The 24,832-nt window shown below is 44.2% G+C and overlaps 1 protein-coding gene across 1 annotated transcript in view; it reads left to right on the forward strand.

Moving 5' to 3' along the window:
- Nucleotides 1-4,899: 4,899 nt before the first annotated feature.
- Nucleotides 4,900-24,832, forward strand: part of OSCP1 (organic solute carrier partner 1) — a 65,472-nt gene continuing 45,539 nt past the window's right edge. Inside the window, exon 1 of the mRNA XM_078782045.1 lies at nucleotides 4,900-5,018. The gene's annotated coding sequence lies outside the window, so the exon portion shown is untranslated. The remainder of the gene's footprint in view (nucleotides 5,019-24,832) is intronic.

Below are 24,832 nucleotides of genomic sequence, written 5' to 3' on the forward strand. Positions count from 1 at the left end.
CATAATTATTATGTCTTTTTCCTTATTAAGCTCGATGACCGCTGGTGCTAATAAAATAAAATTTTCTAATTCAGCAGCCGTCGGCTTTTCTATGCCCCGTGTCGTGATTTCTATACCAGTCCACTTGGCTGTACTTGGCTCAACCTCACTTTCCCCGCATTCCTCAAGTCACGCTACCCCGTCGCATACCCCCGCGACCTTCCCGCTCGACCTGCGGTCTATGTTCTCCCCATATTTTTTTATGTGGCCACCCATTCTGTTTTCAAACCCCGTTAACCCGTCCTTCATTCCTTTCATTTGTTTTTCTCGGGTGGCCATCCTGTTTTCCAACCCTGTTAACCCCTCATTCATTTCTCCCATTTGCCCACCCACGTCCTCCAATTGGCCCCCCAATTTGCTTTCTAATCCCCCAATTTGATTTCCCAATTGCTTCCCCATTCTGTTTTCCATTCACTCACTATCGGCCCTCATTTCTCCCATCTCCTTACTCAATCCCCCAATTTGGCTTCCCAATTGCTCACTGTTCTTTTCCATCATTTGTTCCATTTTCCTGGTGGATTTCTCAGCCATCTTTTCCATATACCCCATCATTTGCACCATAATAAGGCCCACATCTATTGGCGCTGCGGGCTTGGCTACCGCCGCCATGTGCGAGACGCCGCCATTTTGCTCGCCTGCCGCCCCTACTGCTGCACCCTCATCAATGTCCTCTTCCACTTCTTCTAATTGTCCCAATTCTTCCCGGGGGTCCTGGGTTGACTCTAATTCCTCCTCTTCTACCCCCACCGGCATCCGACCGCAATGGCTATCCATAGCACGATTTAATTTAGGTTTCTAATAAAATTTCGGCCGCTCGTAATTTCGAGTGCGTTAGGTGCACTTCGGGTCCCAATCCCACTCCCCGACCCCAATTGTTGCGGATCTGAAAAACGTTGGCCTTCCCTTTATCAAGAAGGGGTTAATCCCCTTGTCCTTTTACTGGCCGATGCGATCCCGGGGCTATCACGTTCCTTCCGGTCGGTGTTAAATAGGGTTGTTGGTCGAATTAGTCCTATTACCTAAGCACTAATACCGGCCGTGAAGCAAGGAAAATAACCCCACCCGAACCACGGCGTTCGTGGACACGCCGAGCGAAGGGAGCCACGATCCGGGCCATTAGCAGGTACTAAACCCGATTCGAGCGGTTGTCAATCGTGCCACGCTTACCCAATTGAGGAAAAGACTAATACAGTCGAATTGAGAGGAAACCAGGAAGAACAGGTAATTTATTTACAATTTGTACAAATAAGAAGAGGAAGAGAAAGAAAGAATGTACAGGGAAGAGGAAGAAGCAGATACACAGGGCAGCCTTAAACAGTCTTATACTTATCCCTGGACACGGGCCCGTTCACACTCAGACTCACTCTCAGGCTCACTCACACGGGGTTTGTAGATGGTCGGGTTGAGGGTCCAAGGGTCCACAGCTCGTCCGGTCCCTGACTCGTACCGTGCAGATGGTTATGGTAGGCAAGCTCTCTGCGTGGCGTAGGCGCGAAGTGGCCGATTATATATCGGCGAAAGGTCGGTAAGTGGCGATTATATGGTGTATGTAATACTTGTACCGGCGCCTTTATACGCGCTCCAGGTATTGCTATGAACGATGCGCCACTTCCCCAATGGTGTGACCAAGCGCCTTTCACCAACGTCCTTCTGCACAAACCCTTCGCAACGCTGCAATCCTCTGCAATGTGTGCCACGGTGTCAGTCCTCAACGCGTTACTTTCTCAAGACTCGACGAGCGCCTCTCCCATCACAACTCCGATCAAGACTCGTAGGTCAACTCAACTGAGGACCCTGGCTCATAACTCGAGCTCACGACTCGACTCATAACTGAGGTGGGGGCCTCGCGCGAAGGGTTATATTGCCACGCCCAGCGAACCCTCTGGAATGTCCAGCCACACCCTGTCTGGCGATGTCTCCTCAGCCCTGATTGGCTGTTGAGGGCTTAACGGCTCCGCCTTTGATGGCTGCTTGACGTGGCCACACCCTACCCTTGCGCGCCGCCCCCCTTTTCAGGCCTTACCTCGTGGGATTTGGGCTGGTTCGAGCGGAAGCCGAAGGGCAGCGAACGCTGCTGGCAAAGGAGGTGTAACAAACTGCGAGGGGCAATGGGATGCATACAGGATAGCGCTCAATGGCGTCGGTTGGAGGGAGGCTGCAAAATGGACGAACGGGGCCTACTCTTATTTGTTCTACACAACGCAGATGCAACGATTGGGAATGGCCTTATCCTAAACACTTACGATGAAATAACTAACGTCCTAAGGTGACCTACGTGTTGCTTGTGGCCTAACTATGGGGTGCAACCTTTAACCTTTTATGATGTTACCTGTGTGGTTTCTCAAAACTGCAACAATATATATACAGTCACGTGAAAAAGTAAGTACACCACATGTAAAGTTTTGACTTTTTCAACATATTTCAACATACAGCTATTTGATCTTCATTTCAACAATATTGATAGCTAAAGGTGATTTCATATAACAAATATCATGAAACATTTACAATTTGTAGTCCATTGTATAATTTAAATGAACATAAATGAAAAATTTCGCATGTGGAAAAAGTAAGTACACCCCGACATTTATCACTACTTCAAATACCTAAAATTAGAATCAGGTGCACCAGCTCAGGTGCAAATGATTAGAACATCGTTAGAGAGGATCTTGGAGGAACCTGTCTTATTTAAACCTCAGACATTTAGTTTGGTTTGTGCTTTGTTGTTGAAGTGTGCGGCGTCACCATGCCTAGGTCAAAAGAGCTATCTGAGGCCTTCAGAAAGAATGTTATAGATGCCTACGAGTCTGGGAAGGGATTTTAAAAGATCTCCAAACAATTTGAAATCAATCATTCGACTGTCCGAATGATCATCTACAAGTGGAGAAGATTCCAAACAACTGCCAACTTGTTCAGGCCAGTCCGCCCCAGCAAGTTCAGCCCGAGAAGAGACCGCAAGATGCTGAAAGAAGTCTCTAAGAACCCCCAGAATGTCATCACGGGACCTACAGGTAGCTCTTGCCACTGTTGATGTCAAAGTGCACGAGTCTACCATCAGAAAGAGGCTGCACAAATTTGATCTACATGGGAGGTGTGCCAGGAGGAAAACTTTGCTGTCCAGAAAGAACATCAGGGCAAGACTGAAGTTTGCCAATGAACACCTAGGCAAATACCAGCACTTCTGGAACAATGTGCTCTGGACAGATGAGTCAAAGGTAGAGCTATTTGGCCACAGTACCAGAAGACATGTTTGGAGAAAACCAAAGACAGCATTTGACGACAAGAACCTGATACCAACTGTAAAGCATGGTGGTGGAAATACCAAGGTTTGGGGCAGCTTTGCTGCATCAAGGCCTGGGCAGCTCACCATCATAGAATCCACAATGAATTCTTCATTGTACGCGAGAGTGCTTGAAGATAATGTGAGGCCATCTGTCGGAGAGTTGAAGCTCAACCGAAGGTAGACCTTCGAACATGACAATGACCCTAAACATACCAGTAAATCCATCAAGGAATGGTTGAAAAGAAAGAAATGGAGGGTTCTGGAATGGCCAAGTCAAAGCCCGGATCTAAATCCCATCGAGATGTTGTGGGGGGATTTGAAACGAGCTGTGCATGCAAGAAACCCCTCAAACATCGCACAGCTGAAAGAATTCTGCATGGAGGAGTGGGCAAAAATTTCTCCCAGTCGATGTCAGAGACTGGTAGACAGTTATAAGAAACGCCTACTTGAGGTTGTTTCTGCCAAAGGGGGCAATACCACCTATTAGAGCCAAGGGTGTACTTACTTTTTCCCCATGCGAAATTTGCATTTATGTTTATTTAAATTATACAGTGGACTACAAAATGTAAATGTTTAATGATATTTGTTATATTATATCACCTTTATCTTTCAATATTGTTGAAATGAAGATCAAATAGCTGTATGTTGAAATATGTTGAAAAAGTCAAAACTTTACATGGGGTGTACTTACTTTTTCACGTGACTGTATGTATATATATATTCATACAGTCACGTGAAAATTATATATATATAATTTATATATATATATATATATATATATACACACACGTAGCAATGGGAGGGGAAAGATGTAAACCATTTTTCCTGACGAATAGATAGTGAGACGGCGCTTAAGATATAAAAGTACTTGATCGTGATGTGACTTAAACGTATTTACTTGGAGGGAAGTAATAAATAACGTAGTAACTTGATGAAACTCACCAACATCGGAAAGATAATGAAAAGGACAAATTGTATTTTCAAGATAGCGGAGTATTTGGTTAAAAGAACATCGCTGCTGCCATGAAAATCTGGGCAGGGTCAGAAAACGCAGCTGTACGAAGGCCAATGGAGAGCCGGAAAAAAAACAGAAAGGCCCCTCCCAAGGGATGGCAAAAACTTAATAGAGGAACAGATGTTCGAGTGTGTGTGTGAGAAATACAACTGTTTGATTGTATGATGCAGTGAGGTATTTAAGTTTGCGAGATCGTAAGAGTGTCAGTTCGAGAATGCAACTTACCCTCGCGTTGGGTTTCTTTTCTCTCAATTCCATTGCTGTAGGAATGCCCGCAAGATCGGTCGGAGGACTGCAATATGGGGGGAAGATGCAAGGGCAAAATTGTTTCTGGCTCAGCCCATGAGCAATGACCAAGGAGAAATTATTGTAAGTAAATATGAAGTCGATGGAAAACTGCATGAGAAATATTAGTTGGTGAAAATACGTGTTTGCTCCACTTTGCTGAGATAAGAGAGAGGGAGAGAGAGCATGATTGGTGTTGGGAGGGTTGGCTTTAGGATCTCATGGGGTTTTCTTTTTCTTGCAGCCAACCCTCCCTACCCTCCCTTTGTCAACTTTGTTCAGACAATTGTGAGATACTCATAGTTCCTGCATTAGCCCCTGTGTCGGCTGTTTCTTTCTCTCGTATCTACCTTGTTCATCATTATTAACCAATTCATCTGCTTTCTGGTGTTACTTGCGGTGGGTTTCTTTTATTCTGCACTTTCTTTCATTCAGTTTATTTTGATGCTATGGCACACAAATGTTTGGAGAACAATGTGTACCAGTCGTTATCTCGTAAAAAAAATAATGGGCTCACTCACATCATATGTCCAAGTAATGGGATTGGTGTTGAAGATGATCTGTTAGGATTGGCGGAGCACATCGGAAATGGAAAATGTACGTGCTAGCTCCACGATGAAGCAACATACTGTATCTTTTCAACTTGCTGGAGAAGTCCGTATATTTAACATCCTTGGGAAAAAACGGTTTATAAGTGTCTGTCTTTGTCTGCTTTCTTTTCCCTGAGTTCACTGGAAATAGCTTTTGCCAGGCTCTTCTCACAATGTATCCTTCATATCCAATTTATACGTATCTCAAATCGAACAGATTCGTCCTTGTCACACACCCAACCTATCAAGCAAGTTTATTTTATTTTTTTTCGATTTTGGTGAACATCTGAATATGGATTCGGATATGAGAATTATTTAATTTTTCAACTGATTCTTCACCATTGAGAGATCGGGCCAAAAACTATACACAGCGGGATATCTCAAAAAGTTATGGACGGATTTGGACGAAGCTTGGTGGACCGGTTGTGTGTGTGACAAGGAAAAATCGATTCGATTTTGGTGAAGATCTGAATATGGATTCGGATATGAGAATTATTTACTTTTTAAGTGATTCTTCACCATTGGGAGATAGGGCCAAAACTATACATAGCACGATATCTCCAAAAAGTTATGGATGGATTTGGACGAAGCTTGGTGGACAGGTTGTGTGTGTGACAAGGAAAAATCGATTCGATTTTGGTGAAGATCTGAATATGGATTCGGATATGAGAATTATTTAATTTTTAAGTGATTCTTCACCATTGGGAGATAGGGCCAAAACTATACATCGCACGATATCTCCAAAAAGTTATGGATGGATTTGGATGAAGCTTGGTGGACAGGTTGTGTGTGTGACAAGGAAAAATCGATTCGATTTTGGTGAAGATCTGAATATGGATTCGGATATGAGAATTATTTAATTTTTAAGTGATTCTTCACCATTGGGAGATAGGGCCAAAACTATACATCGCACGATATCTCCAAAAAGTTATGGATGGATTTGGATGAAGCTTGGTGGACAGGTTGTGTGTGTGACAAGGAAAAATCGATTCGATTTTGGTGAAGATCTGAATATGGATTCGGATATGAGAATTATTTACTTTTTAAGTGATTCTTCACCATTGGGAGATAGGGCCAAAAACTATACAAAGCACGATATCTTAAAAAAGTTATGGATGGATTTGGACGAAGCTTGGTGGACAGGTTGTGTGTGTGACAAGGAAAAATCGATTCGATTTTGGTGAAGATCTGAATATGGATTCGGATATGAGAATTATTTAATTTTTAAGTGATTCTTCACCATTGGGAGATATGGCCAAAAACTATACATAGCACGATATCTCCAAAAAGTTATGGATGGATTTGGACGAAGCTTGGTGGACAGGTTGTGTGTGTGACAAGGAAAAATCGATTCGATTTTGGTGAAGATCTGAATATGGATTCGGATATGAGAATTATTTACTTTTTAAGTGATTCTTCACCATTGGGAGATAGGGCCAAAAACTATACAAAGCACGATATCTTAAAAAAGTTATGGATGGATTTGGACGAAGCTTGGTGGAGAGGTTGTGTGTGTGACAAGGAAAAATCGATTCGATTTTGGTGAAGATCTGAATATGGATTCGGATATGATAATTATTTAATTTTTAAGTGATTCTTCACCATTGGGAGATATGGCCAAAAACTATACATAGCACGATATCTCCAAAAAGTTATGGATGGATTTGGACGAAACTTGGTGGACAGGCTGTGTGTGTGACATGGACGAATTGATTCAATTTTGCTGAAGATCTGGATCTGCACCCGGATACGAGAATTTTTAAAAGTGATTCTTCACCATTGACTGATCGGGCTAAAACCGACATATAGCACGGTATCTCAAAAAGCTATGGACGGATTCGAACGAAACTTGCTTGACAGGTTGGGTGTGTGACAAGGACGAATGTGTTCGATTTTGGTGAAGATCCGAATCCAGATCCGAATACGCGAATTTTTTAAAATAGCTAAATAAAATTAATCACCATTGAGTTTTATATTATGTTATGTAGATGACTTCCAATCTCCATACTCTTCATAACCTGTGTAATTACCTTCACCACCAAAGGTGGATGGAGGTTATGTTTTCACCCCTGTCTGTTTGTCTGTTTATCTGTCTGCATGCCTTTGAACAAGATATCTCAAAAGGTTGTGGACAGATTCGGACGAAATTTGGCAGAGATGTAGCGTATGTGACAAAATCGAAGTTATTAGATTTTTGTGAAGATCCGCATCCGGCTAGTAGAATATTTGAAGTGATTCCTCAAAATTGGGAGATTGGGCCAAAAACAATATATAGCAGGATATCTCAAAAAGTTGCAGACGGATTCGGACAAAGTGTGGTGGACCTGTTGGGTGTCTGACAAGGAAGAATTGATTCAGTTTTGGTGAAGATTCGAATCCGGATCTGGATCAGAGAATTTTAAAAGTGATTATTCACCATTGGGAGACAGGGCCAAAAACGATTTATAGCAGGATATCCCAAAAAGTTGTGGACGGATTTGGACGAAACTTGGTGGACAGGTTGTGTGTGTGACAAGGAAGAATCGATTCGATTTTGTTGAAGATCTGAATATGGATTCGGATATGAGATTTAGTTAATTTTTTAAGTGATTCTTCATTATTGGGAGATAGGGCCATAAACTATACATAGCGGGATATCTCAAAACGTTATGGATGGATTTGGACGAAACTTGGTGGACAGGTGTATGTGACAAGGAAGAATCGATTGGATTTTGGTGAAGATCCGGATCCGGATCCAGCCAGTAGAATTTTTTTAATGACTTCACCATTGAGTGTAGTGTGCTCTCCAGTGAGTGCCGTTATAGTTTTTTTTAAGTGATTCTTCACCATTGAGAGATCAGGTGAAAAGCGATATGTAACATGATATTTAAGAAAGTTATGGACGAGTTATGACTAAACTTGGTGGACGAGTTGGTAAGGTGACAAGAACAAGCCGCTTAGATTTTGGTTCAGGTCCGAATCCAGATCCGGCCTATCAGTGGGATACAAAAATAAGCTGTTCAACCTGGGAGAGGTATGCTCTATACCAAGTGCCATTCAACTTTGCTCTGCAAACTTGTGAGGAAATCTGGAGGTTGAGGCTTTTCAACCTCTTCCATAATAGGACATTAAATCGTCTGTCCTCGGGAGAGACAATCTAGCCAAAAGCACTGCTTTTGAAATCCAATTGCTGCTGTCTATATGTCAGGTCCTTTACTATAGTTGTTCCAGCTGCTGCCATTCTCTGACAGATCATGAAATATGCTTGTACAGAGGGCCCAAAAATAGATTTGTACAAAAGAGCTAATAAGTCCAGGCCCTGAAACAGTGTCATTCTGACAGCAAAGAGTTTAAACCAGGCCGTCAAAAGTTCCTTGTAAAATCTGGGAAATGGCATTCATGGTCAATCTCTTAAAAGTTTATAAGGAGACCCAATGATCACATATTGTGATCACAGATAAAGATCACACTTGGCAAAAGAAATACGATGTTCCAGTGATCGATCTCAGAGAGGTATCATTGAACATATCATTGAATATGTAGCGCGAACAACAACGTTTTGAATGGCTGGCGACAATATATATGTATATATATATATATATATATATATATATATATATATATATATATATATATATATATATGTGCTGGCGGTAGTAGTGCAGATGGTGCAACAAGAGGTTCTGAGATCGAGAGAGAGAGAAGAGTGGAGAAAGAGACCGATGGGGGAGAGGTGTTGTTTGTCAAAGAGGGCCAAGTGGCAAGAGGTGGAAAGAGGAGGAGGCGGAAAGCAAGAGGGCTGTCAGATGCTTGTGATTGGCAAGTGGTGGCAGACCTAAAGCCACAATTGGTATTCCCAGAGGCGATCTGTGTGACAAGGTTGTGGCCTGATATTGTCATATGGTCAGGTGCAACAAGACAGGTCATCTTAGGGGAATTGTCTGCACATTGGGAAGGGAACATGGAGGAGGTGCATGAGAGGAAGAGACAAAAGTACAGTGAGCTGGAGGCAGAGTATCGGGAGAAGGGTTGACGAGTTTCTTGTGGGGTATAGAGGGTATATTGGCAATTCCTTTTCTGCATTTCTTGCTCAGCGTCGAGTGTCTGGGACAGAAAGAAGGAGGATGTGCAACCGAGTGGCCCAGGTTGCCTTGAAAGGCTCACTTTGGATATGGAGGAGGTTTATGGAGGCACGTCAAACGGTGTAGGTTGAGGTCGTCAGTGGAAGTTCATTTCAGCCTAAACGGGTAGTGTCTGAGTGTGGAAGAGAAATGGAGATGTGTGAATGGTGTGTGTGTGTGTGTGTGTGTGTGTGTGTGTATGTGTGTGTGTGTGTGTGTGTGTGTGTGTGTGTGTGTGTGTGTGTGTGTGTGTGTGTGCGCATGTGTGTGTGTGTGTGTTGCAGGAGTGGGTGTGTGTGTTTCAGGAGTGGGTGTGGTTTTGCATGAATGTGTTTTTGTTTGAGTGGTGCATGTTGTAAGGGTAACTGGTTCGTTTTTTTTGTGGGGGGGTATGTAAGTGAGTGGGTGAGGAGCTGTGGATTCTGGGAGTGGGGGCGGTTTTGTTGGTGTAGTCTGTGTTCTCACTTGCTGGGGGTGTGGGTATGTATGCATCCAGTTGTAACTGCTGCCTGTGGAGGCATATGTGCCCCTACTGGCCCACCTTAGCTGACCGTATCGAGGTTGAAGGGCTGAAACTGGATGATTCTGAGGACTTTGACTGAGGACCCGGTCAGTGAGGCACACTTGTGACCAGGTGTGTTTTGAAATTATACATACACCATTAAAAGTAAATAATAACCTCGGACAAAAACCCTTTTAATGACATGAGTATAGGCTCTGTCTATATGGAGGTTTTTGACTATCTCAGTCAAAAATCAAAATAAAAAATCAAGTCTCAATCCATCTTCAATCACAAATGATGCCTTCTTGGAGTGCAAGCAACTCTGTTTGGACTGAAGAGAATATTCCAGTGAGGATTTTCACATTCTTGCCTCTCCTGCCTTATCCCGTCACTGAAAATGCAACTGGTGTACACAACTCCTTTCCTATTCCATCTCCAGGCGCTGCATGACGTCATCTCCAGGCACCGAAGGGGTCCCGGCAATGACGCGCTCTGAAAGGGAGTACTCAGTTTTCACTCCGGTTGTTTGTTTTCTTGTGTGATTTCTTGTTTGTTTGTTTTCTTGTTTGTTTGTCCGGGCAATATCTCAGCCATCCTTTGAGCTACGAAGCTGAAATTTCGGCACAATCGTGAGCAAGTGCTTTGGCAAAAACAGTATTTTTGTTTTTTTATTAATTAATTGATTCGTTATTTAATTATTATTGATTAGTTAAGTACCTATTTATTTCCTTTCTCCTCTGGGCATTATCTCAGGCACCGCTTGAGCTGGGAAGCTGATATTTGGACATGACAATGACCAAGTGATTTGGCTGAAAAGGCTATTTTTAATTTATTGATTAATCAATTAAATGATGAGTTATTTAATTATTATCGATTAACTAAGGACTTATTTATTTCCTTTCTCCTCTGGGCATTATCTCAGGCACCGCTTGAGCTGGGAAGCTGATATTTGGACATGACAATGACCAAGTGATTTGGCTGTAAAGGCTCATTTTGATTTATTCATTAATCAATTAATCGATTAATTATTTAATTATTCGATTAATGACTTCTTAATTAATTTTTTTTTAAATATACAGATTCAGATGAAACGGTGGTGGTTTAGGTATTCTATTAGTTGATTGATAAATTATTTCATTATTTTAATGATTCTTTTTTTTTTTCATTATTAATCATTCAGCAATCATCAATCAGCCCTGGTGTTGGGCTAGCGGCTAGGGTGCCAGCTTAGGATGACCTAGGATCCTGGGTTCGAATCTCGGTCGATCGCCGAATTAATGCCAGGGGGGTTGACTCAGCCTGTCATCCTTCCGAGGTCGGCTAATTGAGTACCAGTTCACTGGTAATTCCCTGTTTGTCGTTGAAGGCGGCAAAAAGGGTTGGCGTCAGGAAGGGCATCCGGCCGTAAAACATTGCTTCAAAAAGGGGACCAAAAAAAACAACAACTACCACGGTCCCCGAAAAGGCCAACCCCCGCTTTGCGGGGAAAAATGGCCTCTAAACGGTGGTTTTAATCATTTATTTATTTTCTTTCTCATGTGGGCAATATCTCAGGCACCTTTTGAGATAGGAAGCTAATATTTGGACACAATAGTGACTAAGTGATGTGGCTATAAAGGATATTTTTGATTTATTGATTAATCAATTAATCGATAAATTATTTATTGATTAATAAATTAATTTTTTTATTTTTTCAATTAATGACTCATTTAATTAATTTTCTAAAAGTTACACATTTGGATGAAGCACTGGTGGTTTTGGTATGCTATTAGCCAATTGATTAATTATTGTATTATCTTATGATTATTATTTATTTATTTTCTTTCTCATCTGGGCAATATCTCAGGCACCTTTTGAGTTAGGAAGCTGACATTGGTACATGACAAAGACCAAGTGATTTGACTGCAAAGGGAATTTTTGATTTATTTCTGATTTATTGATGAATCAATTAATCGATTAATTATTTATTAATTAATCAATGAATTATTAAATGTTTTCGATTAATGACCTACATATTTAATTAATTTTCAAAAAGTTACAGCTTCGGATGAAGCACTGGTGGTCTAGGTATGCTATTAGCCAATTGATTAAGAAAATATTTGATGATATTATTTATTGATTTTAATTATGCAATTAGTCAATCAATTATTGTACACCTCTCCCTCCCAATGGAGTCTCTATGCGCTGGAGGATGTTATTTATTTAATTGGCATGGGGCGGTGTACTTTGAATGTATCTGTACTTGTTTGTTTTCTTGTTTGTTTGTTTTCTTGTTTGTTTGTCTGGGCAATATCTCAGCCATCCTTTGAGATAGGAAGCTGAAATTTCGGCACAATAGTGAGCAAGTGCTTTGGCAAAAACATTATTTTTTGTTTTTTGATTAATCAATTAATTGATTAGTTATTTAATTATTATCAATTAATTAAGTACTTATTTATTTCCTTTCTCTTCTGGGCATTATCTCAGGCACCTTTTGAGCTAGGAAGCTGATATTTGGACATGCCAATGACCAAATGATTTGGCTGTAAAGGCTATTTTTGATTTATTGATTGTTCAATAAATCGATTAATTATTTAATCATTCGATTAATCACTTAATTAATCACATTTAAAAAAAGTTATAGATTCGGATGAAATGGTGTTGGTTTGTGTATTCTATTAGCCGATTGATTAATTATTTAATTATTTTATGATTATTATTTATTTATTTTCATTATTAATCATTTATTTATTTTCATTATTAATCACTTATTTATTTTCTTTCTCATCTGGCAATATCTCAGGCACCTTTTGAGCTAGGAAACTAATATTTGGACACGATAGTGACCAAGTGATGTAGTTGTAAAGGATATTTTTGATTTATTGATTAATCAGATGATTATTTAATTTTTTCGATTGATTATTTATTTAATTAATTTTCAAACTGTTATGGCTTCGAATGAAGCACTGGTAGTTTAGGTATGCTATTAGTCAATTAATTAAGAAAATATTTTATGACTAGTGGGGTCACCCGTGGGAATCCCACGGGCATGGACGTGAGTGACATTTCGACATATTGAGTTAGATGCTGCACCTGCACATTTAGTTTCACAATACACACACACACACACACGTACAGCCACACACATATATACACACACATACATACACACACACATACATACACACACACACATGTACACATGTACACCCACACACAAACACACATATACACATACACACAAACACATCTCGTTTTTTCATTTCTGTTCCTCACAATTCTGTCTCTCTCTTATTCACAAACACACATACACACACACACACACACACACACACACACACACACACACACACACACACACACACACACGCGCGCGCGTACAGTGCATTCAGAAAGTATTCAGACCCATTCACTTTTTCACATTTTGTTATGTTGCAGCCTTGTGCTGAAATCGTTTAAATTCATTTTTTCCCTCATCAATCTACACTCAATACCCCATAATGACAAAGAGAAAACAGGATTTTAGAAAGTTTTGCAAATTTATTATAAAGAAAAAACTGAAATATCACATTGACATAAGTATTCATACCCTTTGCTATGACACTTGAAATTTAGCTCAGGTGCCTCCCATTTCTCTTGATCATCTTTGAGATGTTTCTACACCTTGATTGGAGTCCACCTGTGGGAAATTCAATTGAGTGGACATGAGTTGGAAAGGCACACACCTGTCTATATAAGGTCTCACAGCTGACAATGCATATCAGAGCATAAACCAAGCCATGATGTCGAAGGAACTGCCTGCAGTGCTCAGAGACAGGATTGTGTCAAGGCACAGATCTGGGAAAGCCTAAAAAAAAAAATTCTGCTGCATTGAAGGTTCCCAAGAGCACAGTGGCCTCCATAATTCTTAAATGGAAGAACTTTGGAACAACCAGGACTCTTCCTAGAGCTGGCCGCCTGGCCAAACTGAGCAATCGGGGGTGAAGGGCCAGGGGTAAGAGATATGACCAAGAACCTGATGGTCACTCTGGCTGAGCTGCAGAGATCCTGTGTGGAGATGGGAGAAACTTCCAGAAGGACAACCATCCCTGCAACACTCCACCGATCTGGGCTTTATGGCAGAGTGACCAGAAGGAAGCCAAACAGTTCAATCTTGGTTTCATCACACCACAGAATCTTGTTTCTCACAGTCTGAGAGTCCTTTAGGTGCTTTTTTGCAAACTCCAAGCTGGCTTTCATGTGTCTTTCACTGAGGAGAGACTTCCGTCTGGCCACGTCGCCGTCTCTGCTCCTATCAGCGAGTCTCATCTTAGCAGTCTCTGTGCCAATGAAATCCCTGCCAATCACTGCTCTTTGAGGCATGGCTTCTCGGACCTTTTGTGCCTCTGCGCTCAACAAGTCAGTGTTATCAGCGATAGTGCTTGATGCCTGGTTTCCGGTTGGTCTTGAATTAGTGTGGTTAAAGGCCGATTTCTTACGAGGTGTCTGTAGTGCGGTGTCATAAGGAACACAGGTAAGGTTTACAGAGGCAATTACACACAGGGGATTAATTTACCCATAATCCCTTGCTAATTAACAAACCCCACCCTTCTCATGGGGACGAAGCTCCAAGCTTACCCGACATACGGTCTACACAAATTTCCGGCTTAATACATGGGGTTTCTTCTTCTTCATGACAGTCGGAGCACACTAATCTATTCACTCTACCTGGCTCTAAGGTAATCATTGTCTATCCCCTACAAACATGACAATATATATATGTATATATATATATATATATATATATATATATATATATATATATATAAAATTATATATATGTATATATATTGTTGCGGATATGAGGACTGTATTTTTTTTGATTGTGTGTATTATTATTATTGCTTGAGTCTGGCCCCTCCTGCCTCCAGTGTTGTGTAAAGGTTAAAAGGGCGTCCCGGTAGTTAATTCCATAAAGCACACATTGAAGGACACGATAAAACCCTTGTTCAGTAGCTTATATCTTTATTATGTGTTTTAGATTAAGGCTTTGTCGTCCATTAACATGACACTCCATTGCACCAAGTGAAAAAGATAGATTCCCTTCATTCCCATTCCCAAAAACCTCCATTTCCCCTTTCGTCAATTGCCATTCGCATTGCCAACCAACAATTGCCGCCATTGACCACGAAGCAGGGTTGGGGAAGAAAGGCGGGTCCCCACCTCGTCATAGAGGGGAGGAGTGAGTCAGCCCCACTCAACCAACCACGAACAAGGGGTTGGACTTGGAGAGGGTGTGGAGAGAAACATCAAGGAGGTTCGCGAAGGTTGAGGGGCGGGGCCTATATAATCCGCCGCGGGACGTTCCCCAAGGAGATGAGCTTTCAGGAGATGAGAGATGAGCTATGACAAGAGCTGAGTTGTGAGGTCCAAGGCTGAGCTGCGTGGTGAGGTGCAAAAGAGAGAGCTGGGTTGTGAGGTCCAAGAGAGAGAAAGGAGATCATCCAGGGAAGCACAAAGCCTGCTATTCGTCGCCTTGCTCGCCAGCAGAAGCGTCCACAGCAGCAGCAGCAGCAGCGTCCACAGCAGCAGCAGCAGCAGCGTCCACAGCAGCAACAACACTCGACAGCCGTTTGGGGCCTGGACGGCGGTTTTGAGCAGGCGGCTGCCCAACGAGCCGATCGTGCTGCCGGACCCGTTGGACCTCGCTCTCCTTCCAGCCAATCCACTCTGCAATTCCCCGTGTGAGTCCGTTTCTGTTGTTCTGTCCTGGGTAGTCAATTAAGTCTGTATAAGCTAGTAATTTTCACTGTATCACCTGCTTTTTCATGTCCCTGTACATAACCGTGACTGCTCCTTTTTGCTTGTGTGTGTAATAATAAATCCCGTTACTCTTCTGTACGTCTTCTTCTTCCTCTCTACATTCGGTCGTTTTAGAGTTTTCCACATTGAATAGCTGTGGCGTGATTGGGCCAACATTTGGGTGAATCGGGGAAACTGTTAGGTCGCGGGGCCTCCGCTCGGCAAACCAACATCCTTAACCGTGGACCGTAACAATTGGTGTCAGGAGTGGGATTCGGACCTGGGACTAAATTCATTTAGCCCAAATTTTGGACACAATTGTACAATTGGCATAACAATTGGTGTCTGGGAGTGAGATTCGGGGCCCAAACCAAATTTTTAAAACATTTAGAAAAAATTTGGTCAAAATTTGGAGCGGCCGAAATTTGGTTTGTTTTAAAGAAAAACCTGAATTTTGAAATCGCGCCATGGCTAGTCAAGGCGACGGGATGTCGGTGGGAGAGATAGACGGGGTAGAATCGACCCAGGACCTGGGGGAAATGTATGAGGAGGTGAGCAATGAGGAGGTGGTTGAGGGGGTATCAGGTGCACAAAATGGCGCTCTCGCGCACGTGGTTACAGCGGCAACAAATTTTGCCGCACCGGTGACCGTAGCAGCGGGCTTTGATGTGGGGGACTTCATGGTGCAATTCACCGAGATGCTGAGAATAGAGGGGGAGAAATTGAGTAAAAAAATTGACGCGATATTAATGAACGGAATGAGGGCCGATAATGAGGGAGTGGAGAGGGACAGAGACCGCAAGTTGGGCGAAAGGGTCCCAGGGGTGCACGACGAGGTAACGCGGGTCGAGAAGCGCTGGTTGAGCGAAGCGGAGGAAAGCGCGGGTACAATGACGGGGGTAGAAATCGCGACACGGGGTTTGGAAAAGCCGGCGACCGATGAGGTAGAGGGAATTTTATTAAAGCCAACGGTCGTCGAGGGTAACAAAGACAAAGCAGTAGTGGGTACAATTAAAATTGAAGAGACGATGGAGGTAGCCCGGGAATTGCAGGGAGAAATGGAAAATGTGCAAAGTCCCTGCTCACATCACGATGCTGTGCTTAACCCAAATGGAAGTTTGCAGATGCGCGTGGAGAAGGGAATCCCCCAGGTGAGTCGTGCTGTATATTGTGGGGGGAGATTTTGTAAGAGGATGTTTGGCGACAAAAGAATTGTCGCGCGATTGGGATCGATATGGCACCCGGGCGTTGGTAAAGGGTCCCGTGTGAGTGGAAATGGCACGCGTGTGAAAAAAAAGTGTGCGTCAAGGGGTGAGCGTGTTACGAAGCGTGAGTGTGATACCGAGTGCGAGCGAGAATGCATGTCGGGGTGTACGGAGTGTGACACAGCGAGTGAGAGCGATACGGAGTGTACGTGCGAGGGTGAGAGTGACCCGGAGAGTGAGTTGGTGGTGGAGCGGGTGCGAGAATGCACGCTTGGAATGGTTGAGGGTGTGCGAGGAAGCACACCTGAGTTGGTCATGGCGCGGGTGTGGGAGAGCCCATGTGAGCGCGTTAGTGGGTGGATGCCAGAGTGCACGCCCATGGTGAGTGGTACGGAGTACGTACCAAGGGAGAGTGCGCAAGACGGTGCGCGAGGTGTGTTAAAAGAGTGTACGAACGGTGAGTGTGCACGAGAGGTGTGGTGTGTAACAGGGAGTGCGTTGGTGGAATGGACGGACGGCGTTGGAACGCCGGGTTTTGTGAGGGTGAAAGGGGTAGCGTATGCGTGTGAGCATGCAGGTGAAGCATCGACGGTAACCGGGTTAGCGGTTAGAGCGACGGATAGCCGATGCGAGCACTCGGGGCGCGGTGTGCTTTGTTGGATGCAGGGCCCGGCGCGGATCGATACTGCGTCGCTTCTCTTCGAAGCGTCGTTGCTGATTCGGGCTTGGCCCCGCCCCGCACGGTCGAGTCCGGGCCTTGGCGGGCGAGGCGACCGGTCCGGTTCAAGGGCGAGTGGGAGGAAGCGGAACGGTGCCCCCTGGCGGGGACGGGGTTCCGACCGGGGGAGATTGAGCCATCGGGCGAGGGACCGCAAGGTACCGCGCCGAGATGGCGCGTGGAATCTCGGCCCGACCAAACCACCTCCCTTGAACCGAAAGCCGGACGGATTCAACCTGCAGGTGACCAAACCACCCGAATTCATTGCAAAGCCGAGTTTAATGATGTCGTGACGCGCCGAGGCTAGGATATAGCGGACTGTGATGATGATAATAGTGATAGTGTTTTGATCCGAAATTTAGAAAAGTGAATAGAATTGGCAGTAATTGGAAAATTTTTGATTGGTTGGAATTTGGTGTGCAAAATTTATAGTAAGAGCTGCCCCATGTGATGGGATGGCCAATCCACCATCCCTCACAACGGGGGGCAAAGGAGCACTAGTCTTATGGGGTATGGCAGTGAAAGCTCGCCGAGGGAGGGTATGGATAATGTGTAGGGACCTAGAAGATGACCTTAGGTGACGTTAAGATTAGGTAGTGACAATGACACCTGTAGTGGGGACGCAGAGAGGGTAGAGTGGATGATAATGACGTGGTATGTGCTTAGTTTAAAGGGAAGACGGGGAGCACTAAGTTAGCAGGGCAACAGGTAGTTTAGATGATGCCGTGTGAGTGTTGGAAGTGTATTTAGAAGTGTATTGTGAAAAGTGTATGGTGACCAGGTGTGATTGCACAGGTGTGCAACTGAACAGGTGTATGGAGCAGTGTATGAGTGAGTGATGGTGATGAGTGATGTATTGACCGAATGGTCCAGGAAGGAAGGAAGGTGCAGGTGGCACCAGGTGTGATTGCACAGGTGTGCAACTACAGGTGAATGGAGAATGGTTGTGTGGAATACATGGAGTGTGGAATATATGGAGTATTGGAATGGATGGTCGTGGAGTGAGTATGGTGGAAACTATGGAGTGGAGTGGATGGTGCGAAGGTGTGAATGGGGGAAGTGTGGACCCCCATCACAAATACCCGGGGCGGGTAGTGTAAGTGTTAGGTAGAGGGTATAGGTAAATTGTGGTTGGATATTGGCATCTGTGGTGCGGGTGACAGAATGGTATTTGGATGGGTGCATTAGTGTTGTGGAAATGGCTGAGCGTGTAGCCTGTTAGTGTGTGTAGTTGGTTTGGGCACTCCACCACTGTGAGGATGTCGGCCAGGTGAGGTCGCAGGTGGGCTCTGGGAGCCGGTAGTTGTTGTGGATGGGGCCCGAGGATCCGGAGGACAGACCCGGGTAGCCCAGTGCCAGAGGGCACCGAGGGGTGACAGAGCCAGGAGGGGCCTTCCCCAATTAGATAGGTTAGGGTGAGGAGCTAGGTAAGCTCGGGTGGCAACTGCAGTGGTGGAGGTGTGCAGGTGGGTAGACCTGCTGGGAGAGCTACACGTCACAGCCCAGAAATTGTGCGAGGGCACCGGGAGATGAATCGGGGGAGTGAGACCCCAAATTGATGAGCACCACAGTTTGGTCAATGGGAATTGGTTTTTAGAACCCATAGTGTAAGTTGGCCAATGGATTGGCAGGGAGAGACCCCGGGTAGTGTAAAGTGTGTTAATGTCATTTAGAAAGTAGTTAGGATGAAAATCTCCTTGCACCATCTGCATCCACTCACCTGAGGTGACAGGTACCTCCACACCATGCCATGTTTTAATTATTTTTATGATGCAAATGTTTGGATTGTGAGACGCATCATGACGTGGGTGTGACATTGTGCTTGATGTTCCATCTCTTCCTCCTTATGAGGATTGATGATGAATTGGTGATGGCAAATTTTGAAGTAGAGGGATTGTGGGGACGAATTTGGAATAGAAGAAATATGGGGAAGACGTGACAGTAGTGACGAATTTGTGAAGGTGTAAATTTTTGTGAATATGGGGTAAGGGGTAGTGTAGGTGACAAGGGGGGGTGACGTACGGTAGGGACGAGCTTTTCTCACTTCGCTCTCCGTACGCACTTCACCTTGCATTGCCTTGATTGATGTGTACCCTTGAGACCTTACCCATCGCTCATCTGTCTCTCCCCCCTTTTGTCTCCCACATGACCTGTGCGCCATTGGGCGCCGAGGGGAGCGTGTGTGAGTCCGCCATTGTGCGCCCGAAACTCCCAGAACCAGCTGTCTGCATCGATGCACCACATTATGGACCACATGTCTGTGGCCGAGCACCACTGATGGACCCCATGGGTTGGGGCATGGCCCCTCTGCTGGAACCGGCCATGAGGGCCCGAAATCTTGCTGGCGGACCTTGGCCACAGGGCACCGATGCCCCACAGGTGAACCACACTAGTCGGCCCCTGTGGGCCATAAATAAATAAAAATGGACACGTTGGGTGCATTTCATTTTCGGTTCAAATCGGCCGCCAGTAAGAAAACAAAGGAAAATGACAACATCTGGAAGAAAGCAAATAGCCAGCAGAGGGAGCCGAAGAGCAAGAGACCACCTGCAGGGTTAGGGGTTGTTGATTTATTTTATTCAGTGAACTGTGGTGACTGCACCGATTGGTGCTTGAGGGTGTATTGGTGCGTTTTTGGGTGCTTTCATGGTGCGTTGATGCAGAGCAGACTGTCCCCCCCCCCCCCCCCCCCAGAAAGAACAATCACAGGTCCTGGGTTGCGTTTTGTAAATAAAGTAGCGTCACTGTAAATAATGCTCCCCACCGTCAGTGTGTAGTTTGAAGACCATTCCGTAATTCGGTTAGCTGTGGGCGTGAGTCTGTTAGGCAGGGTGCAATGGAGCAGCGGGACATATTTATCTATGTTTTAAAACTGTCGCACTCAGGGTCAGGTTAAAAGTAGAGGGAACTACACCTACATATCACACTAAATTAAAGTTGTAGGCCCGGGATGTGCCTAAGAGGAGGAGGGTGCAGTGTTGCGGATATGAGGACTGTATTTTTTTTGATTGTTTGTATTATTATTATTGCTTGAGTCTGGCCCCTCCTGCCTCCAGTGTTGTGTAAAGGTTAAAAGGGCGTCCCGGTAGTTAATTCCATGAAGCACACATTGAAGGACACGATAAAACCCTTGTTCAGTAGCTTATATCTTTATTATGTGTTTTAGATTAAGGCTTTGTCGTCCATTAACATGACACTCCATTGCACCAAGTGAAAAAGATAGTTTCCCTTCATTCCCATTCCCAAAAACCTCCATTTCCCCTTTCGTCAATTGCCATTCGCATTGCCAACCAACAATTGCCGCCATTGACCACGAGGCAGGGTTGGGTAAAAAGGCGGGTCCCCACCTCGTCATAGAGGGGAGGAGTGAGTCAGCCCCACTCAACCAACCACGAACAAGGGGTTGGACTTGGAGAGGGTGTGGAGAGAACATCAAGGAGGTTCGCGAAGGTTGAGGGGCGGGGCCTATATAACCTGCCGCGGGACGTTCCCCAAGGAGATGAGCTTTCAGGAGATGAGAGATGAGCTATGACAAGAGCTGAGTTGTGAGGTCCAAGGCTGAGCTGCGTGGTTAGGTGCAAAAGAGAGAGCTGGGTTGTGAGGTCCAAGAGAGAGAAAGGAGATCATCCAGGGAAGCACAAAGCCTGCTATTCGTCGCCTTGCTCACCAGCAGCAGCGTCCACAGCAGCAGCAGCAGCAGCGTCCACAGCAGCAGCAGCAGCAGCAGCGTCCACAGCAGCAACAACACTCGATAGCCGTTTGGGGCCTGGACGGCGGTTTTGAGCAGGGCCGCGAAGGGACGGCGGCTGCCCAACGAGCCGATCGTGCTGCCGGACCCGTTGGACCTCGCTCTCCTTCCAGCCAATCCACTATGCAATTCCCCATGTGAGTCCGTTTCTGTTGTTCTGTCCTGGGTAGTCAATTAAGTCTGTATAAGCTAGTAATTTTCACTGTGTCACCTGCATTTTCATGTCCCTGTACATAACCGTGACTGCTCCTTTTTGCTTGTGTGTGTAATAATATATCCCGTTACTCTTCTGTATGTCTTCTTCTTCCTCTCTACATTCGGTCGTTTTAGAGTTTTCCACATTGAATAGCTGTGGCGCGATCGGGCCAACGTTTGGGTGAATCAGGGAAACTGTTAGGTCGCGGGGCCTCCGCTCGGCAAACCAACATCCTTAACCGCGGACCGTAACAATATGTATATATATATATATATATATATATATATATACAGTCACGTGAAAAAGTAAGTACACCCCATGTAAAGTTTTGACTTTTTCAACATATTTCAACATACAGCTATTTGATCTTCATTTCAACAATATTGATAGATAAAGGTGATATAATAAAACAAATATCATGAAACATTTACATTTTGTAGTCCAATTGTATAATTTAAACAAACATAAATGCTAATTTCGCATGTCGAAAAAGTAAGTACACCCCTACATTTATCACTACTTCAAATACCTAAAATTATAATCGGGTGCACCAGCTCAGGTGCAAATGATTAGAACATCGTTAGAGAGGATCTTGGAGGAACCTGTCTTATTTAAACCTCAGACATTTAGTTTGGTTTGCCCTTTGTTGTTGAAGTGTGTGGCGTCACCATGCCGAGATCAAAAAAGCTCTCTGAGGCCTTCAGAAAGAAGGTTATAGATGCCTACAAGTCTGGGAAGGGATTTTAAAAGATCTCCAAACAATTTGAAATCAATCATTCGACTGTCCGGATGATCATCTACAAGTGGAGAAGATTCCAAACAACTGCCAACTTGTTCAGGAGGCCGCCCCAGGAGGTTCAGCCTGAGAGCAGACCACAAGATGCTGAAAGAAGTCTCGAAGAACCCCAGAATGTCATCACGGGACCTACAGGTAGCTCTTGCCACTGTTGATGTCAAAGTGCCCGAGTCTACCATTAGAAAGAGGCTGCACAAATTTGATCTACATAGGAGGTGTGCCAGGAGGAAACCATTGCTGTCCAGAAAGAACATCAGGGCGAGACTAAAGTTTGCCAATGAACACCTAGGCAAAGACCAGCACTTCTGGAACAATGTGCTCTGGACAGATGAGTCAAAGGTAGGGCTATTTGGCCACAGTACCAGAAGACATGTTTGGCGAAAACCAAAGACAGCCTTTGACCACAAGAACCTGATACCAACTGCAAAGCATGGTGATGGAAATATTATGGTTTGGGGCAGCTTTGCTGCATCAGGGCCTGGGCAGCTCACCATCATAGAATCCACACTATGAATTGTTCATTGTACCAGAGGGTGCTTGAGGATAATGTGAGGCCATCTGTCGGAAGTTGAAGCTCAACCAAAGGTGGATCTTGCAAAATGACAATGACCCTAAACATAGCAGTTAATCCACCAAGGAATGGCTGAAAAGAAAGAAATGGAGGGTTCTGGAATGGCCAAGTCAAAGCCCGGATCTAAATCCAATCGAGATGTTGTGGGGGGATTTGAAACGAGCTGTGCATGCAAGAAACCCCTCAAACATCGCACAGCTGAAATAATTCTGCATGGAGGAGTGGGCAAAAATTTCTCCCAGTCGATGTCAGAGACTGGTAGACAGTTATAAGAAACGCCTACTTGAGGTTGTTTCTGCCAAAGGGGCAATACCACCGATTAGAGCCAAGGGTGTACTTACTTTTTCCACATGCGAAATTTGCATTTATGTTTATTTAAATTATACAATGGACTACAAATTGTAAATGTTTCATGATATTTGTTATATGAAATCACCTTTATCTATCAATATTGTTGAAATGAAGATCAAATAGCTGTATGTTGAAATATGTTGAAAGAGTCAAAACTTTATTACATGGGGTGTACTTACTTTTTCACATGACTGTATATATATATATATATATATAGATATATATATATATAGATATATATATATAATTTTTTTTTTTTTTTTTAAATGGACATATACTCGCAAAAGTACTCCGCGTTGCCGGGTAACAATGAGTCACCACCTGACGGGAATATGAATGAGTGGGAGGAGAGGAGGGAGGAGGAGAAAGAAGAAAGGGGGAGGGGGGAAGGAATGGGGAAGGAGGAAAGGGGAAGGAGTGAGGAGAGGGGGAGGAAAAGGGAGTGAAGTGGGAGGGGGAGAGAGAGGAGGCAGGGTGGAGGGGAGAGAAAGAAATGAGGGAGGAGAGAAGAAGGCAGGGTGGAGGGGTAAATGGGGAGAGAGGAGGGAGGGGTGAGGAGGGGTGGGGGAGCGATGAGGAGGAGGAGCAGGGAGGAGAGAGGGAAGGGAAGGATGGTGGAGTGAGGAAGCGGGGGGGGGGGGGGGGGGGGGGGGAAAGAGAGTGACTATATCACACAAAAATGTTAGTCACTGGAAAAAGGAGTACGTGAAAACAAAAAGGCAGCTCTGTCTAATGTAACGCCATGGCTTGCAAAAGCAGCCTGAATGGTGTTCACCAAGTGGTGGTACACCTCGTTAAGCATATTGAAAAAGGGTGTTATAACACACCCAAACTTCCCTGGCCTTGTGACTAATTAATTAAGTACGCAAGCATTTCTCACTTCATTTGTAGAGCCCTCGCCAAGTTTAGTCTACAGCATCCAATCCTCATATCTGAATCCAGATTTTGATGATATGCTTCAATTATGCAATGATAATTCGATCATGTTTCCAAGGCAAGGCATGTTTGAGTCGGCCGAAACAAAATGGCAGCTCAAGCGAGACGAGGCAGCATGGTGCATTGGGCTGACCAAGATGGCGGGCCGCCATATTGGTAAGCCACCGTATCGGGTTTTTCTCTTGTGAGCACCTCGTTAATCATCTTCAAAAAGGGTGTTATAACACACGCAAACACCCAGTTTTCATCCTTGCAATCTGTTGGAGGTCCAGGTGTATGCATGCAAAGTTTGGGCCGCTAGGTTTCATGGTTTTGGAGTTGTAAAGGAGACAGACAGACAGACGGAAGGACGGACGGACAGACGGACACTGCTTTTTATTATTATTATGTGTGTGTATATTATATATATATATACATATATATATATATATATACATACATACATATATATATATATATATATATATATATATATATATATATATAATATATATATATTGTTGCGGTTTTAGAACCGCTCACTTTGTAAATAATACTTGTAAATAATTTCCATCAGTTAAAAGGTCAAAGGTCACACCCATAGTTAGGCCACAGCAACACGTAGGACACCATAGGACTTTTAGTTATTTCCTTAGTATGTGTTTCAGATAAGGCTGTGTTCCCAATAGTTGAATCTGCATTGCATTAATTAAATAAGATAGGTCCCAATCCATTCTGACCATTTGCCAACCTCTCTCTCC

The sequence above is a fragment of the Myxine glutinosa genome, chromosome 7, assembly GCF_964187855.1.
Source record: "Myxine glutinosa chromosome 7, kmMyxGlut1.1, whole genome shotgun sequence".
Taxonomy (NCBI): Eukaryota; Metazoa; Chordata; class Myxini; order Myxiniformes; family Myxinidae; genus Myxine; species Myxine glutinosa.